General features: G+C 40.8%; 1 protein-coding gene across 1 annotated transcript in view; it reads left to right on the top strand.

The window, feature by feature from the left end:
* LOC138967071 (uncharacterized) overlaps positions 1–20,000 on the top strand; it is a 438,331-nt gene that overhangs the window by 49,094 nt on the left and 369,237 nt on the right. The gene's annotated exons all lie outside the window — the stretch shown is intronic.

Below are 20,000 nucleotides of genomic sequence, written 5' to 3'. Positions count from 1 at the left end.
GCTAAGATATGCTTATAGTACATCTTTTTTATGTAAATGTGCTTGAGCAATCTAAAAGAGGGGGGTAGTGGAAGAGAGAGAGAGAGAGAGAGAGAGAGAGAGAGAGAGAGAGAGAGAGAGAGAGAGAGAGGAAGAGAGAGAGAGAGGAAGAGTGAGAGAGAGAGGAAGAGAGAGAGAAAGAGAGAGAGAGAGAGATAGGGTAGGGACAGACAGACATACGGACGGACGGACGGACGGACGGACGGACGGACGGACGGACGGACGGACGGACGGACGGACGGACGGACGGACGGACGGACTGACTGACAGACAGACGGACAGACAGACAGACAGACAGAGGCAGACAGACAGACAGACAGACAGACAGAAAATGAGGGTTGCTATGATCAGGTGAATTTCCCACTGCTCCAGTTAAAGTTCCACTGCGAGCGAGCGAGTGCTTGCTCATAAATCTCCCCATTTCTCGAACTGTCAGTTTTCTTCGTGGATGAAAAAGTTCAGTAAAATAGCGCTCAGTACGTGTCTGGCTGGCTCCGTTTCTGGCAATCTTACAAATTCAATCAAGTGCATATTTAAAGGAACACAGAACCGTGGACTTTTATTGTTAAGGGGTGTGCAAAGCGTGTGTAAACATGGTCAGGTCAAGATGTATTGTTGCTTGATTCTCAAGTTTTGGTTTGAAAAATGATGTTTTCAGAGTGTTTTTGTCTAGTTACCGAGTTCAACGATTCTATATTCGGTTCGACAGTAATATAATTGATTGGTTTGTTTGTTTTTTAAATTGCTAGTTCACTGACAACGATTTTCACAATTGGAAAGCATTTTAAGCAATCTGGTAAGCATCAATTAGATCCCTGCGCCTTGAGTCTGGAGATACGCGCGCGATATAAGACTTCATATAACAATTAATTGTACGACATTCTGCTTTTATTGTTCTAAATTCGTCGACTTTAAAATATATTTTGTTTAACTTCAATGCATTTTAAAACTTGCACACAGAAAAGAGTCTTTGCCAACAATGAAAAGAATACTACCCTCATTAGCATTTAACGATATTGCTATTCTGACACAATGCACACCATGATCCTATCAGTCTAGAAAATTCAAGATTCGGAAATGTACGGCAAATTTATGATACATTGCCTAACATCTATATTATATGATTGTGGTAATTGAAGTAACAGAGTGTAACTTTGTGTTTATATGCTAATTGATTAAAGAATATATTTATTTTAACATGCATGACTGTCAACATGATGTCATGATAGTACAACTGCTATGAAAGCAATACGAACTGTTCACTACAATTTTTTGCAAGAATAATTGGCAGAATTTTGTCTGTGAAAGCCACACTAATGCACCAAGTAACAACTGAACAGTAGTATAACTGCCCTAAGCGTTACTTACTTTATTCGTAATTGCCACCCTAATACTTCAAGGATTGTTCAAGGGGCAACTAAAATTATGCTTTCGATACATTTTTAGCTGTGTTCACAATCCGGAATGCAGTGAATCGCTTTAAAAGTCATTTTCCACCCCATCGATATGGCATATCGTGTGTTATCCTCTGTGCCACCGTCATTCCCCAGCGCGGCGGGAAAGAGTGCAACGCCGTGATAGATGGGTGGGAGTTACGGAATAGAGAGATACATGACGGATGCCTCTGCACGGGTGCTGGCTCGCATTCTTACCCGAATTGTTATGTTCCTCCATCCCCCCCCCCCCCCCCCAACACCCCTACCCCGACCTGCGCCATTCGACACCTGTTCCTCCTCCGTCGTGTCATAACATTGTTTTTCTCTCTCGCTGATTGATTTTTCTTTGAAAGAAATCAAGTATTTTTTAATTATGCAGATTCCATGACGATCGCAGGCTGGTCTACGTTCTCGTTGTTCATCGCGTGCCCACCCACACCCACACGTACCCACACCCACACCCACTAGTAAGCTTTCTTCATCTGTATCAGCCTATCCGACCATTCCAATCCTATTAACATTGATAAAGTTAATAACGTACGTGTTGATTAGTTTTTGTGTTGAAAACAATGTCTATTTTGGAAGCTTGGGAATTTTGGAAATTCCGAGACGGATACGTGGTTATACTTAATTGAGCGCTTGTTGACATCTTTACCGACTTTCATATTTTTAGACCTTGGAGAATGTGGGCACCCGGGAACACGAGCAATTATCGAAATAAAAGGAACCGTCATGAAATGTATACGTTACACATATCAGCAACTTCATTTCTTAAACTGGAAAATTAAGGGTAAGAATCGTTTCATTTGTTTCCAATGGGGATAAATTGCAGGGAGTGGGAGGAGGGTCAGGAGATTGGTGGGGGAGGGTCCAGATGTTTAATTCATAGGCAGCCAAAGGGAGATGATATATGGGGAAACTGTATTTATGATACTTATTATGCTTACTTCTCTAAAATGAGAACTGAACAGTCGGCGATGTATTACTTTCCAAGCTTATAATTATATATACTTAAAATACTATTGTGGATGTTTTTACCGTATTTTAAAAATCAAAAACAAAATACTATTGTATTACTGTTAAATTTGTTTGACCAGGGTAGTATTGTAAATTACACGTTCCTCCGAAATCCCCCTCCCCCCACCCTGTATAAGACTTCTCCTTCATCCCTCTACGGTTTATCTTGAAGCTGTGGTGACTTGTTAGCTAGAAACAGCATTGTTTTTTAATGTTCACCTATTGCAACAGAAGGTTTTGTACGATTTTTTAAACCATTTTTTGTTGTTCTGCAAAACCATCTTTCTTTACCATTCTGTCTATTCTTAAGTGGCAGTGGTAACTACTTTTGAGCACAAAACAATTATTTGTTCCTGGAAATCGCACATATCGAAAAGGATGCAATCACTGTACGAAATCTTGGCTAAGATTCCTACAATTATGTTTCGTTTAGCAAAACCGCTTTTTTCCAATACTGCTCGCTTACACTCATTTGGCTTCTCTAGAAATAAAGAAATAAAAAACAAAAAAACTTGTGTATTTCAGACATTTGTGTTTACAAAGATGTCGTTACATGAAGAATGATTGTGTACGCAGTGTTGGCTCGTACTCAGCGACGTTTTGGTTTGACCCTACTTATTACTGCACGCCTGCATACAAGAAATTATTCTCAGTTTCAAGAAAGATTAATTGCAGTGTTGCTTTTTTTGGTCTTCTTTATTGTCTTTAACAACATTTTGGCTTAAGTTTTAAGGAAACCGGAAGTTTTTGTTTAATGAGTTTACCAAGAGCGAAACAGAAGCTGACGTTTGCTTTTTTGTTTTTGTTTGTTTACTTGTTCGTGTGTGTGCATGTTTGTTTTTGTTTGTTTGTTTGTTTGTTGTTATTTTCTTTGCTTCGTTCGTGTGTTTTGGCAACTTATATACACCGTTTCGACAGCACCTTTAATTTTTTTAATTTTCTTCCTCGTTTTTTTTTCTTTTTCAGAATTATTTTAATTTTACTTCTTCTTCTGCATTTTCTGTCAACTTGTGGGGTCTCTATACAGGGCTGCCGTGTGTTGACAAAACCGAGTAAGTCCACTGAAGCTACTTCCGAGAAAAACGACTTTTACTGTTTGATAAAATGTCTCAAAAGTGATGATTATCTAGATCAACCCACCGAGATAATAAGATAAATAGCATCAATTTACGTTTAAACCCCGATTTTCATAATAATCTAATGGATGGTTTTGGTTTTGTTGGGCATTTTGTGGACTTACTTGGTTGTACCACTTTTTCCCCCAATATCAGATCCAACAAAAAAAATGGGCAGATCTAAGCAAGCGGACTTACTTGGTTTTACCGAAATATTTGGAAGAAGTGTTGTCAAGAGAAATGACAAAACAGTGAAAATAACACTTCGAATTTGCACAAGATGGAAAGTGTTTGTTTGTTTGTTTGTTTGTTTGCTTAACGCCCAGCCGACCACGAAGGGCCATATCAGGGCGGTGCTGCTTGGACATATAACGTGCGCCACACACAAGACAGAAGTCGCAGCACAGGCTTCATGTCTCACCCAGTCACATTATTCTGACACCGGACCAACCAGTCCTAGCACTAACCCCATAATGCCAGACGCCAGGCGGAGCAGCCACTAGATTGCCAATTTTAAAGTCTTAGGTATGACCCGGCCGGGGTTCGAACCCATGACCTCCCGATCACGGGGCGGACGCCTTACCACTAGGCCAACCGTGCCGGTAGATGGAAAGAGAGAGAGAGGAGAGAAAGCAGGGGGGGGGGGGGGGCGGGAGGGATGGACGGAGGGAGAGATAGAAATAAAGGGAGGGAGGGAAATAGAGAGATGGAAGGAGGGTTGGAGATAGGGAGAAAGAGAGGGAAGGTGAGAGGGAGGGGGGGAGAGATAAATGGGGAGGAAGAGAGAGATGTAGGAATGGACAGAGAGGGCGGGAGGGAGAGAGAGGAGGATGGCTTGATGGAATGAGTGAGAGGGGGGAGGGAGAGAGAGGAGGGAGGGAGAGAGACTTAGTGGGATTGAGGGAGGGAGGGAAGAAGAGAGAGAGGGAGGGAGGGACAGAAATAGTGGGATGTAGGGAAAGAGAGAGGAGGGAGAGAGGGGGGGAAGAAAAAAGGGGGAGGAGGAAGTGTGGTAGGGATGGAGTGAGGGAGAGAGAAAAGAGAGGGGAGGGAGGGAAAGAGATATCACAAGCAACCGTTTTTTATGTCCATCGAGACTGCAGAAAACAAGAGCAGTTATGCGATCTTTCGCAATTTTTATAGCCACGGATTGTCCTCTTTTCAGATGTCTTTATGTTGGTGCTGTCTGGTAACGCTCGGAAGTAAATTCCCGTCTCATCATCCTTCCACTTAGATGCAGCATCGACGTCGGCGTCCTTAGCCCCTCCATGCACTTTGTGGAAAAGCAATCCATTCCTCTGCTTCCATCTTGTGAACCATCTGTCGCTTTAAATTCATGATGATCCAACGCTTTTGCCAATTCTTCAGCTTTATCACAGAGCAGCGGTCCACGAAGAGGGGCGCCTTTGGCTCTCATTTGCTGAAACCATCTGAGAAGACCCTCCTCAACTTCTTTGTCTTTACCAAACCGCTGTCGTTTTCTCATTGGAGAATCTTTATCGGCGCTTTCATTGTTTTAGCCTTTCTTCGTTCTTCAAAATGTTCAATGGCAAAGTCCTGGACACCCCCAGGTTTGCCTTCCCTTAAGCTACATGCAGGAAGATCTTTAAATTTCTTGTAAATTTCCAGTTTCTCGTCTGTTGTCAAATCCTGGCGTTTTCTTTTCGGCATGTTTGATTCAATCCCTCTTGTTGCCAATCCGATAGAAAACAGTAAACTGATTTAATTTAGTCATGAACACAACACGCGATCAAAGCTACACAATTTATGAACTCAACACGTGCGGTTTTTATTGACTGACATTCTTTTCTGAACTCGGTTACTTCGTGATACGCGTGAGCGTGGACATAAATAGGCCAATGACTTGAGCGATTACAAGAACAAGATAATGTGACGTGATTTCTCTGAGAAAACTGGCTTTAATAAGCGGCGGGTTGGGTTTATTAACCGGCTTTTTCTAATACATAAGATATAGTGATAAATCCGGACCGTCTGAAATCGGCTTTTATAAGCGGCTGGCTCTATTAACCGCGGTTTTATTAAGCGGCGTCCACTGTAGTGGGATGGGGAGGGAGAGAGAGAGAGGAGGGAGGGAGTGAGAGAGGGGAGAGGGAGGGAAAGAGATAGTGGGATGGAAGGAGAGAGAGAGGAGGGAGGGAGTGAGAGAGGAGGGAGATAGAGAGGGAAGAAGAGAGTGGGACGGAGAGAGAGGGGGAGGGAGAGAAAGAGTGGGATGGGGAGACAGAGGGGAGGGAGAGAAAGGGAAGGAGAGAGGTAGAGAAAAGTTGGCGGTAGGGAGGGAGGGAGAAAAGGAGGCAGGGAAGCTGTAATATATATATATAGAGAGAGAGGTAGGGAGGGAGAGAGAGGGGGGTGGCGAAAGAGAGGGAGGAGGTGAGCGAAAGGGAAGGAGGGATAGAGAGAATGATGGAGGGAGTGAAATAGAGAGAGGGAGGAAGAGGAAGAGAGATAGGGAGAGAGGTAGGGAGGGATAGAAAGAGAGATAGAGAGGGAAAGAGAGAGATAGGGAGGGAGGGAGGGAGAGAGGGAGACAAGGATCGTCCGAAGAATCATATAGAGAAGAAAAATGTTTGAAATAAAACATCATAAGGTGACGTCATTATGTCTCACCTTATCGAATGACGTCATTTGTATGTTCTAAACTTTCAATGACGTCATGCGTGTGTTCTAAACTTAAAATGACGTCTTTTTTGCATGAGGTCCATGACAAGAATTTTGAAACTACCATTATACGAAAATTAACCCCTTGGACTTGTTTGTTTTGCCAAACATTCATGCACACTTAAAAGGTTGTTTTTGGTTGTGGACATACGTGTTCATATCTGCTTATCTAAGCACTCTAAAAAGTAGAAATTAACACAAAAGATGCGCATTGATTTGTTCTTTTTAAAGAACAAAAAATATCATTTTTGAAAAAAATGGACTTATTCGGTTTTGTCAGCGCACGGCAGAGGGAAAGTCCGTTAGCTATCCCCCCTGAACCCGATATGCTCTTTGTATTGAATTCTGTTGGAGAATATTGCCTGTCTTTTCTTTTAAAGTCGGGTACTTCCACTAGCTATGTGGAGCCAATGGCTTGCGGTTGCATTTATTTATTGGAAAACACATGCAACAACAATAAACAAATAAAACACACACACACACACACACACACACACACACACACACACACACAACACACACACACGCACGCACGCACACACGCACGTACGCACGCACGCACTCACTGACACACACACACACACACACACACACACACACACACACACACACAGTGACAAACACACACTTCCCGTTCCCATCGTACAGTTCTTCGCATGACTCGCGCGCTTGACGACCTTCACCTTGCAAGTACATACCTGACAAAAACACGTCACTATCGATGTTTTTTCACCTGTCACGCCGTCAAGACAACCAACCCTCCTGCCGCCCAGCTGGACACCTGTCAGCGAGCCCCTAAGTCCCCCTCCCTCCCCTCGTCTCAATTTCACATAGCTTCATCTCTTTCAGTCTCTCTCACACCGTCCCTAGGGAAAGAGGGAGCGGACAGGTGTAGCAAGCCTATACTTTCTCAGGTGAAGTGTGGCAGGGGTCGTGTTGGTGGACTTGGGTGCGCGAAAGGGGAGCAGGGGCATCTTTCGCACTGGAACCAGACCTTACGGGCGCATTAGTATTGCTGAAGGGGTCTATGTCGACCAAAAGAGTGGGATTCCCTGTAGGTGGAGTTCCTGTAGGGGGATTCCCTGTATACAAACACAGGGAATCCCGCAGGATGGAGTTTTTTCAATAAAACTTGCAAACCATACTCAAATTTCTAAGAAATATAAAAACAAGTCGCGTAAGGCGAAAATACAACATTTAGTCAAGCTGTCGAACTCACAGAATGAAACTGAACGCAATGCAATTTTTCAGCAAGACCGTATACTCGTAGCATCGTTAGTCCACCGCTCGTGGCAAAGGCAGTGAAATTGACAAGAAGAGCGGGGTAGTATATAGTTGCGCGGCTGAGAAGGATAGCACGCTTTTCTGTACCTCTCTTCGTTTTAACTTTCTGAGCGTGTTTTTAATCCAAACATATCATATCTATATGTTTTTGGAATCAGGAACCGACAAGGAATAAGATGAAAGTGTTTTTAAATTTATTTCGAAAATTTAATTTTGATCTTAATTTTTATATTTGTTAATTTTCAGAGCTTGTTTTTAATCCAAATATAACATATTTATATGTTTTTGGAATCAGAAAATGATGAAGAATAAGATGAACGTAAATTTGGATCGTTTTATACATTTTTTTTTTTTTTACAATTTTCAGATGTTTAATGACCAAAGTCATTAATTAATTTTTAAGCCACCAAGCTGAAATGCAATACCGAAGTCCGGCCTTCGTCGAAGATTGCTTGGCCAAAATTTCAATCAATTTGATTGAAAAATGAGGGTGTGACAGTGTCGCCTCAACTTTTACAAAAAGCCGGATATGACGTCATCAAAGGTATTTATCGAAAAAAAGAATAATACGTCCGGGGATATCATTCCCAGAAACTCTCATGTCAAATTTCATAAAAATCGGTCCAGTAGTTTGGTCTGAATCGCTCTACACACACACACGCACAGACACACACACACACACACACACACACACACACACACACACACACACACACACACACACACACACAGTCACACACACACACACACACACACACACACACACACACACACACACACACACACACACACACACACACATACACCACGACCCTCGTCTCGATTCCCCCTCTATGTTAAAACATTTAGTCAAAACTTGACTAAATGTAAAAAGATAGAAAAACATCAAATTCTACAGATGTCGCTTAGCATCACGTGACTTTCAGCGAATCCACCTACAGGAATTCCACATACCGGGAATCCCACTCTTTTGGTCGACATAGACCCCATCAGCATTAGTATTACTCTAGCTTGAGAAATGTACATTTTTATACTTGGAAATGTAGGGGTGGTGTTTGGCGAGGGCAGTCGTCTAAATGCTGAAACTTATTTAAAATTGCCGAAAACTTAGCCGTCTTTTTGCCAGAGTTGTTCACGGTTGGTGGGAAAAGTAATGCCAACAACAGCCACAAATTTCCTAAGCCGACTTCCGAAAAATGTATTCATGGCCATTTCGGCAAAATTGTCGTGAATTAAGTATCAGCATCATTTCTGTTAATAAAGTAATACATTTCTGTAGCTGCATGTTGCTAAAAGTAGTTTAGCCTGACATATCAATCGCTACTTATGTAAGTGATTACGCGGCACTCGATCTGCATATCAACTGTTGTTGTTTTCTTTGTCAGTGCAGCATATCCACAGCTATTGCTATTGCGCGTCTGTGCTATGCGAACAGGGTTGTAAAGGGCATAATATACCTACGCAGAGTCAGCGGCACAGACGACGCCGCGCTGCATATTGTTGATGCTGCGATAGGGATTATGACAAGTACTTGGTCTGTTTTCTTTTCACGCAACGTATAGCGGGCTGGGATAATCTGCAGTGCGTCGTCTGTGTCGCTGACTCTGCGCAGGTATAATCTGCCCCTAACTGTTGCTAATTTAATATCGCACATGTCACACATACAAGTGTATTCATGTCCGACTCTCTGCGTGGAATTGATGGCGCAACAGGAGTCAAAGTGTCTTGTCCTGGACGACAAGGTTTCACATTTTGTGGAAAGATTTAGTTTGCAGAAATAGACTTCAAACTTGGACCCCCAGCAAGCAAAGAGAGGTCACCTGGAAACTTGGTCTTTCCAATCTGGACGGAATGTATATATGCATGCTCGTCCGGTTTTTCCTGCATAGGCCATGAAACATACATGCTGTTTCACTGTGTTTTGGAAGTTTAATATTCATTTAACAGCTTATTTTAATTGGCTATCGTAAACGCAGAACATGACCAGATGTCCCGCAACTTTGCAGCACTCATGAAGTCAGGTGTGCACCGAGAGTAAGGGCAGTTCTATAAGGCTGTTTCACGGTTTTATGGATTTAAAAAACAACAACTTAAACTAAATTACACGTGGCTAATGCCTACGGAAATCCCCGGATGTAGTGACGTCAGTGAGATCAACACCAGTTAAACTGGACAACCCGCCGCGATATGGTCCAATTCCGGCGGTACCGCTTTCCGCGAATACGTGACTTCTTACACTAACTCAGCCCGTTTCTACCAGGCTGTTCCGTTGAAAAATGTCTGGATTGCAGAAATCTAAATTGCACGTGGTTAATGCCTGGGGAAAAAAAACCGGTGTCGTGACGTCACTTAAAACCAATACCGCACCATACGGTTTGTACTGGACTTGTGATCCTAGGGTCGCGAGTTCGAATCCGGGCCGGGACGGACACGGGTCAACTTTAAGAGCAGACCCAGAGACGCGGGTAGCCATGTCCCACCCCCGTGTCACCACAGTGGCACGTTAAAGATCTCGGTCATTGTGGCTGATACCATCCAAACACGCATACACCTGCGTATCTCATCTAATGTCGGGTTAAACCCCGGGAACATGCCCCTAATGGCTTTGCCGTGAGGACGTAAAACTTGAATTTCTCTCACCATACGGTTTCAGCTGGACAACCCGGTCCAACTCAGTACAACTTTGGTACGACTGTTTGCACTGACTCTCTCCCCATCCAGGTGTCCAGGTCTAAGATAGCAAACTGGGGATCCAGCCATACCCAGGGGTACTCTACGACGTGTGTACATGACCCGCGTCTGAACCGATCGACCAAACACAAAAAAGTACAACTTGGGCACAGGCTGAGCGTGAACGGCGAGGGGAGACATTAAGAAATATAAACTCGGCTGGAGTTGAAAAACCCTGTGCTAAGGAAAAATGGGTAATGGTGTATTTGCGAGCAGCGCTTTTTCTTTTCTTCGAAAAGTTGATCGATTTTTCTTTTGTCTGTGTGAGGAAAGATTGTTATTTATGAACGCGTGTCTGAAATTCAACTGTCACAAGGAACAGAAACACGTGGGTTTTTTGTGGTGCGTGCGAGTCCGTCTTGTGTTTTTACATTCACGCGCGCGCACGCGCACAAAACTGAAAGAGAGAGAGAGAGAGAGAGAGAGAGAGAGAGGAGAAATCAAGACAAGACAAAACAAGACAGACATTCAGACAGAGAAAGAGACAACGACAGAAACTTAGAAAGTGAGAGATAGAGAGAGATAAAGAGAGAAAAATGAGAGAAGCTCTAGCGCAAAGTTCATTTAAAGTTGCTGGGAAAAAACCAGCAAGAAGCATTTGGCTTTTTTGTTGTAGTCACACAATGATGAGCACGTAATAGTGTTTTTTGGCCTGGTAAAGCCGTTTAGCAGTACACTGAACTCCAATCGGCTTGGCCAGTGTATAACTGCACATTTTGAACGCAACAACCTCCTGTATCAGTCAATTGTGTACCGCTTTGTTTTGCAGCTGTTCAGTTATACTCATTTACCTTCAAAGGTGCAAATGTGCTAATCAGTGCAGACTAGATTTCGTTAAGAGCCTTTGATCAGAAAACGATGTATTTTGATCTTAGGACCATAAGAAACACACTGATTGCACTTGCGTTTTAACTAAGTTTGCAAGAAATATTAGATGGAGGAAAAAAACTACTTGCGTTTTAACTAAGTTTGCCAGGAATATTAGATGGAGGAAAAAAAACCACTTAACAGGCTGTGCGTTTCTCACACGTCAGTCTTGTATTTGAACGTGAACAACTCAAACTATTGTTTTCGAACTGTCAACGATGATTTTTTTTAAACACTTACATTTTAGAAGACAGTTCGGTGACCAACATTTCCTTTATCCTGCTATACTCGCCGAAACACCTGGAGAAATAAAAAAGCCCTGGATGGACTAGATCGTTATTGTAAAAACTGGGGACTAAGCATAAATATTGAAAAGACAAAAATAGTTGTTTTTTCGCGGGGGAAAATACGGAATATCCCAAATTTTGTCTTGAATGGAGTACCTGTCCAAGTAGTTTGGGACTATGTGTACTTAGGTGTACTATTTAATTATAATAACAAATTTCATAATGCCATGAAACGTCAATGTTTGATTGGTAACCGTGCAATGTTCTCGTTAATTCGAAAATGTAGAAAACTAAATTTACCAATTGATGTGCAATTGGATCTTTTTGAGAAGTGTGTACATCCAATTTTGCTGTATGGTTGTGAGGTGTGGGGATATGATTCATTGGACATTTTGTCAAGGTTTCAATTGCGATTTTTAAAAATGCTTCTTGATGTATATAAAACTACACCCACTTGTATGGTTTACGGAGAGCTTGGTCGTTATCCAATTAGAATTGAGGTACAATGTCAGTTACTGGTTTATTGGTATAAACTGATGAAAGAAATGAACGATGGTGCGAATAAGATGTCTTGTTTAATGTTAAAACTACATTTGAAGTTGTACCATGTACAAAACGTTAAATTGCCCTGGTTGTCGCATGTCAATACTATGTTAAATAAGTTGGGTCTATCATATTTATGGACAACTCAGAGTCTTGCCGTCTCAGGTTTTAAAAACGTTGTAAAACAAAGGCTAAGAGATCAATTCCTGCAGGAATGGAACACTGACGTGAATGCCAACAGCTTGTGTTTTAATTACAGAATATATAAAAAGGATTTTTGTCTGGAAAGGTATTTGCTTTGGTTGCCTAGGAAATTCCAAGTTAAATTAGCAAAATTTAGAACAAGCAATCATAAGTTGCCAATACATCAGCACAGATTTTTTAATGCTCCTAGAAATGAAAGATTGTGTGATATGTGCGATAAAAATGAATTAGGTGATGAGTTCCACTATTTGTTCATTTGTACCGACGAAAGTATAGTGTCTGAAAGAAGAAAATTAATTAGTCCTTATTACCGATCTCACCCAAATTGTTTAAAATATGAACAGTTAATGAATTGTAAATCTAAGATAAAACTAATGAAGCTAGCAAGATTTGTAGCCCATGTTATGATTTTAGTATGTTAGCGTTACATCTAGTTTCTTTATTGGTATGTATTTGTATGTAATACATGCTTTTTTTTGTGTGTGTTTTTTTACAAAAGATGCATGGCATAATGGTATTGCCAATTTAATTCGGCTGTATATTATCGTTGTCCGCTTAATGCATACATAGTATCTGTCTGATTTCTTACCTGATTTTGTTAAACCTATTTTTCTTTTTGTTTGTAAGTATGGAAGTGTATATTGCCAATTTATTTTGGTTGTATAGTATTGTTGTATTTGTCTGCTCAATTTGTAAATGATATATTAATTGTCTGATTTGTTACCTTTTTTTGTTAAAGTTATATCTTTGTTTCAAAGCCCTCTGGGCCCAAAACAATAAAATACTTGACTTGACTTGACTTGACTTTAAAGGTACTGAACTTGTCAAATCCAGGTGCACGGATCCCCTGGGGCTTTTAGTCATACCTCAGGCAGCTATCCGTTAGAAGAACTACTAAGTTTCATTGACTTGCACCCAAAGAGTCAAGAACTGCGATTTTTTTACGAATTAATTTCGTACTCGGACCCGGCTGGTCTTGACCTATTTTTGGATCTAAATTTAGATCAGGTAGATCACCACATCATGCACAAAAAGACAGTCACTAGCAAACTATGTCAGACGTCATCATGAGTTTGTGTAAAACAAAATGGAGGCCGGAATCACTCAGTTGAATCGAACTCCGACCAAACACCACGTAATAACTAGGTTAATTTATGCACTCGCGTGAACAAGAAACTGTCGAGCTTCACAGATGTCGTCGTTGGGTAGTTTTGGGTTTGTTTTACTACCATAGGAGGATTTTTGAACTGTAAATGCACTCAGCTGCAACAAAAACGCCAAACGAAGGCTGTGAGCTGCACTGTGCCTTTAAAGAGCACGCGGCGCCTTAAAGAGTACGAAACCTACATACCAATATGTCATTTTTTTCCACTCACCGACCAACTGTCATATTTGTAATTTGTAAGTGCAGAATGTTCATTGTTTTGATTGTTAGGTCTGAAAGTATCAATTCTACATTTAACAGTAGCTCCATACTCTCCAGAAAAAACCAACCCACACACACCGTGACAATAAAGACTGAAACGCTTCTAAATCAGCGAATGCCCCTTTTAACTAACCTACAAGTGTGGTATCACTATTATTCTCAGTCTTCGCTTTTTTTTCTCCAGTTGTCTTTATAGCCTGCCCCTTCTCCCCTACTGACATGTTTTTGTTTTTCTTGCTCCGCTCGCGTTGTTGGCACACATTTTACCGCCGATACGTTTGTCAGTCGGATGTCAACTTTGACCTCAGTGACTGGGGGCAGTGCGTGCTCTCCCCCTTACAGTCTCGGTGCGCCTCACGAGGGGGCGCTAATTTAGTGGGCAACCAGCACTGAGAGAGAGAGAGAGAGAGAGAGAGAGAGAGAGAGAGAGAGAGATGTCAACAAGGATTGAAGTGAACTGACTGACAAATGGCTACAAGCAATCGGATACTTTTTTTGACAAATGACAAACAGCAGAAAAAAGTAGTACAAAACCACCACCACCACCCCCTAAAAAATAAAACCGACAAAAAACAAACAAAAAACCCCACAAAAACAAACTTGCACTTCGACCGAAAAGAAGTTATTCAGTTCTGGTGGATTTGAAACACAAGACTTTGCCTTGCACATTCCTTGTTTAATTTTCATATTTTCGAACTTGTTGGTGGGCAAAACATCGAATCTCATGATCCCTAGCCCTTCGAGCAAATGAATGGTAGGCCCTACTTGCGGTGTGAAGCCCCTCTTTAATTAAAAACAAAAACAAATCCCCAACTAATGAAGTATCTGTTGTCCAATCCTGTATAATAAAATAATCCCTGTCAAAATTCTGCCTGTAATTTGAAGAATACTTGTGATATATATGTCAAGAGAGTGTCCTTTCTGGACTGGTACCTCTCCAGTGTTGTTGTTATAACTTGCCATTCAGCGACTAACCAATCAAATCCGTCTATAAACATTGAACAGAGGTCGTTACAGTTCAGTTGTGGGTGGATATTAATCGTCAGTTTGCCAACACGGTTCATTTGACACGTGTCATCGTCGCTTTTAAATTATATGCATTCTGACAACATGGTGTTACATCCTAGTTTCACATTAAAAAAAAATGTCACAGGCGCGTCAGTTGTTGAAAAGAGCTACATTTCTTAAACGGCTTACCATATTTTGAGTACCGCGTTAACTGTGACAGGACAACTGAGTGAGAGGATTTGACGAAAGGAGGTGTTGAGTTTCTGTCGTTAGCACTGCGTACATTCAACCCGTCGTAATTCTCATCAGTAAAGTAATCACCAAAAATAACAAGGCCAACAAGAACACCGTCAAAACAAAACAGATTTGTTCATCTTGGAATTCTTGACTCTTGAGACGTAAACACGAAACGAAATACATGTAAAAGACAGAAGAAGAAAAAAGACAAACAAAAGAAAAAATAAAATAAATGCCTTACAAGCTACGTGGGCATCTGGAAAAGCATTTATCTTTTTCTTCTCTTTCCGTTTTTCCTCGCTATTGTAATGCTGTAAGTCAACACTTTTGACAATACAAATGCGTTTAAAAGCCTTGTAGGTTTAAACAAAGTTAGTTTTGTATTTTTCGTGGTTTTTTTCGGTTCATATAATTTTGTAAAGCAAAGATCGTCCTCGCTGATAGAAGATCTAAATAGTTTTTATTGGAGTCATCAAGCACTCAAGTTATAACTAAGTATTTCTTTCTTTCTTTCTTTCTTTCTTTCTTTCTTTCTTTCTTTCTTTCTTTCGTTTCTGTCTTTCTTTCTTTCTTTCTCCATTTCTTTCTTTCTTTCTTTTCTTTCTTTCTTTCACTTCTTTCTTTCTTTCTCCATTTCTTTCTTTCTTTCATTTCTTTCTTTCTTTCATTTCTTTCTTTCTTTCTTTCTTTCTTTCTTTCTTTCTTTCTTTCTCCATTTCTTTCTTTCTTTCTCCATTTCTTTCTTTCTTTCATTTCTTTCTTTCTTTCATTTCTTTCTTTCTTTCTTTCATTTCTTTCTTTCTTTCTTTCTTTCATTTCTTTCTTTCTTTCTTTCTTTCTTTCATTTCTTTCTTTCTTTCTCCATTTCTTTCTTTCTTTCTTTATCTGATAAACAAAGGCAAGTAAGCGCTCTACATACGACATGTGTAACAAAAAGTAAGTGAGAGGCATGCGGAACCAGTCTCCTGGCACCTGCGAGAATAACAAGCATTGAAATGTACACGCGACTTTTATCCTCAAAAAAGGATGATGGCCGAAAGGACACATATAATTCTGTATGTATTATTTATTAATCAATCAATTAATCAATAAATTAAACAATAAATCAATCAAAATCAATCAATCAATCAATCAAAATCAATCATTCAATCAAAATCAATCAATCGACCAATCAATCAATCAAAATCAATCAATCAATCAATCAAAATCAATCAAAATCAATCAAAATCAATCAAAATCAATCAAAATCAATCAATCAATCAATCAATATGTCAGTCTGTCAGTCAATCAATCAATCAGGGGACACGTCGCTCGCTAGTGATAGGCCTATAATGTCACTTTGGATCGAAAGCTTGCCTCAATATCTCCAAGAGAAACAACTCCTTCGCAACCTATACGGACCTGATAGAGTTATTTCCGAACATGGTATATCATGTAAAAACCTGGAGAGATCTGTGGTGGTACACATGATCACTAACGCGAGAACGACTGTACCTTTAAGGTAAGAATCAAACAAGTCGCGTAAGGCGAAAATACAACATTTAGTCAAGTAGCTGTCGAACTCACAGAATGAAACTGAACGCAATGCAACGCAGCAAGACCGTATTCTCGTAGCATCGTCACTCCACCGCTCATGGCAAAGGCAGTGAAATTGACAAGAAGAGCGGGGTAGTAGTTGCGCTGAGAAGGATAGCACGCTTTTCTGTACCTCTCTTCGTTTTAACTTTCTGAGCGTGTTTTTAATCCAAACATATCATATCTATATGTTTTTGGAATCAAGAACCGACAAGGAATAAGATGAAAGTGTTTTTAAATTGATTTCGAAAATTTAATGTTGATCATAATTTTTATATTTTTAATTTTCAGAGCTTGTTTTTAATCCAAATATAACATATTTATATGTTTTTGGAATCAGAAAATTATGGAGAATAAGATGAACGTAAATTTGGATCGTTTTATAAAAAAAATATTTTTTTTACAATTTTCAGATTTTTAATGACCAAAGTCATAAATTAATTTTTAAGCCACCAAGCTGAAATGCAATACCGAAGTCCGGGCTTCGTCGGAGATTACTTGACCAAAATTTCAACCAATTTGGTTGAAAAATGAGAGCGTGACAGTGCCGCCTCAACTTTCACGAAAAGCCGGATATGGCGTCATCAAAGACATTTATCAAAAAATTGAAAAAAAAGGATATCATACCCAGGAACTCTCATGTCAAATTTCATAAAGATCGGTCCAGTAGTTTAGTCTGAATCGCTCTACACACACACAGACAGACAGACACACATACACCACGACCCTCGTCTCGATTCCCCCCTCCATGTTAAAACATTTAGTCAAAACTTGACTAAATGTAAAAACAAGAAAGGTAATCTGTTGGAATGTCTTATTGACAAAACAATACGTTACAATCCCAAATATGTCGACCCAACGGGTCTTTTAAGTGCACAGACAAACAATAAGTAACAAGAACTTAGCTTGGTTGAGTGTTCGGCCGCTTGCTGGTAAACCGCAAGCGAATGATTGATTATATGAATACTTTAAGGTAAGAGACAAATGCACAAACACACAACCTCCCACCGCCTACCACCACGCACGCTCGCACGCACGCGCGCACGCACGCTCGCACCCACGCACTCTCGCACGCACAAACAAACAAACAAACAAACAAAAACAAAAACCACACAAAAACACAAAAAACTCTCCCTTTTCCCATGCCCAGACGCCGCACCGAAATGAAATGTAAATCATAAAAGGAAACAAGTCCAATCAGATTTTTATCAGTCCGTTTTTCCATTCACTGCAACGTTGTCACTTAGTACGAATCGTTAAAACGTCACCTTACCAAAGATTGATCAGCTGACGCCAAGCGGTGCATTGAGTGCGCTCAGAAATCATTCATGTATTCGTACTTGGTGGGGGCATTTAAAAGACCGTTTTACTGAGAATAAAAATATTTGGGGGGGATGGAGAAAATGAGGTGACGGTGGGGTGGTGTGGGGTAGGGCGGAAGAGAGAGAGAGAGAGAGAGAGAGAGAGAGAGAGAGAGAGAGAGAGAGAGAGAGAGAGAGAGAGAGAGAGAGTAACACACATATAAGAGAGAGAGAGAGAGAGAGAGAGAGAGAGAGAGAGAGAGAGAGACAGACAGACAGACAGACAGACAGACAGACAGACAGACAGACAAATAGAGAGGGAGAGAATTTGGTAAGAGAGAGATCGAATCAGTTAACTTTATCTTCTTTTATGGCCTTTAAAATTAATATTGTGCATGAGTTTTGTTGTCAGTCGGCCAAGCGACGAAACTTCTTTCAAATCTCAAGAAACGTTGCCGTCCTGTCGGCAAATCTGCGAAATTTGTTTACACGGCGGTGAAAAGGCGACGCAAAGAATAGCTTTAAACTTCCGAAAATTACCGAAACTGCAAATTACCCAAACGGAAAATTTTCAAAAAAAAATCAAAAATCTATCGAAACCGTCCCTGACAAAAGAGAATGATGACGCGACTACGTCAAGGCCTAGGACGACGATGATTATGACGACAATGGCCTTCAAAACAGTTGGACAAGATACATGCATGTTCCCGTTTTGTCTGAAACAAGATCACCTGTCAAGAAGGACACAATAAAGAAAAACATATTGATAATCTGAATACTGAAAACGATGATTAAAAAAGCAAACAGAACGAGTACGGGACTTCTTTCTTCTTCTTCAGCGATCATGGGCTGAAACTCCCACGTACACTCGTGTTTTTTGAACGAGTGCGTTTTTACGTGTATGACCGATTTTACTTCGCCATTTAGGCAGCGATACGCCGCTTTCGGGGGAAGCATGCTTTCAAGGTTTGATTGACGTGAATTCGATTCGATGGACACGTCATTTACATCAATTAAGCATGCACAGGGAAATAAGTTTTTTTTAGCAAAATACTCGAATGATGTTCAACTTTTGTGTCACTAACTTACCAAGAAAAGTTTGTATACATGTACTTCCCTTAGACCCAAGAAATACCCCACAACTGGAAATGTTTTCTCAAACACATGACTCAAAACAGTCTCGTACGCTGTCAAAAGTCATAGAAAGGTCAATCAGCGCTGAGAGAAAGCTGTCCAATCGGTGTATTTCTTCTGTAAGATTGACACATATTTTAGGAAGTCTGAAAATTACTTAACACAAGAAGGGCAAAGCCCATACGACTCACATGCTTGACCTTGACCTTTACATGACCTTGACCTTCAGGGTCAAGGTCAAATAACTAAACCTAGCAATGACATCATACACGAAGAACTGCTTTACACATTTTTCCTACCAAAATACATGTGACCTTGACCCAAGGTCAAGGTCATCCAACACAAAGCTGTTAATGCAAGACATAGGAAGTACAATGGTGCTTATTGGCTCTTTCTACCATGAGATATGGTCACTTTTAGTGGTTCACTACCTTATTTTGGTCACATTTCATAAGGGTCAAAGTGACCTTGACCTTGATCATATGTGACCAAATGTGTCTCATGATGAAAGCATAGCATGTGCCCCACATAATTTTTAAGTTTGAAACAGTTATCTTCCATAGTTCAGGGTCAAGGTCACTTCAAAATATGTATACAATCCAACTTTGAAGAGCTCCTGTGACCTTGACCTTGAAGCAAGGTAAACCAAACTGGTATCAAAAGATGGGGCTTACTTTGCCCTATATATCATATATAGGTGAGGTATTGAATCTCAAAAACTTCAGAAAAAATGGGAAAATGTGAAAAATGGCGGTTTTTTAGACAACATTTATGGCCCCTGCGACCTTGACCTTGAAGCAAGGTCAAGATGCTATGTATGTTTTTTGGGGCCTTGTCATCATACACCATCTTGCCAAATTTGGTACTGATAGACTGAATAGTGTCCAAGAAATATCCAACGTTAAAGTTTTCCGGACGGACGTCCGGACGGGGGGGGGGGGGGGGGGGGGGGGGGGGGGGGGGACGGACGGACGGACGACTCGGGTGAGTACATAGACTCACTTTTGCTTCGCATGTGAGTCAAAAATATAACTTGACAAAACAAAGCACGGAAGTAATGTGATTGAACGTGTCCATTACATGTTTTATTACTGGTGAGGACGAAAGCACTTCGT

The sequence above is a fragment of the Littorina saxatilis genome, linkage group LG1, assembly GCF_037325665.1.
Source record: "Littorina saxatilis isolate snail1 linkage group LG1, US_GU_Lsax_2.0, whole genome shotgun sequence".
Taxonomy (NCBI): Eukaryota; Metazoa; Mollusca; class Gastropoda; order Littorinimorpha; family Littorinidae; genus Littorina; species Littorina saxatilis.
Note: the sequence above shows the minus strand (reverse complement) of the source record. Positions and strands in the feature narration are given on the sequence as shown.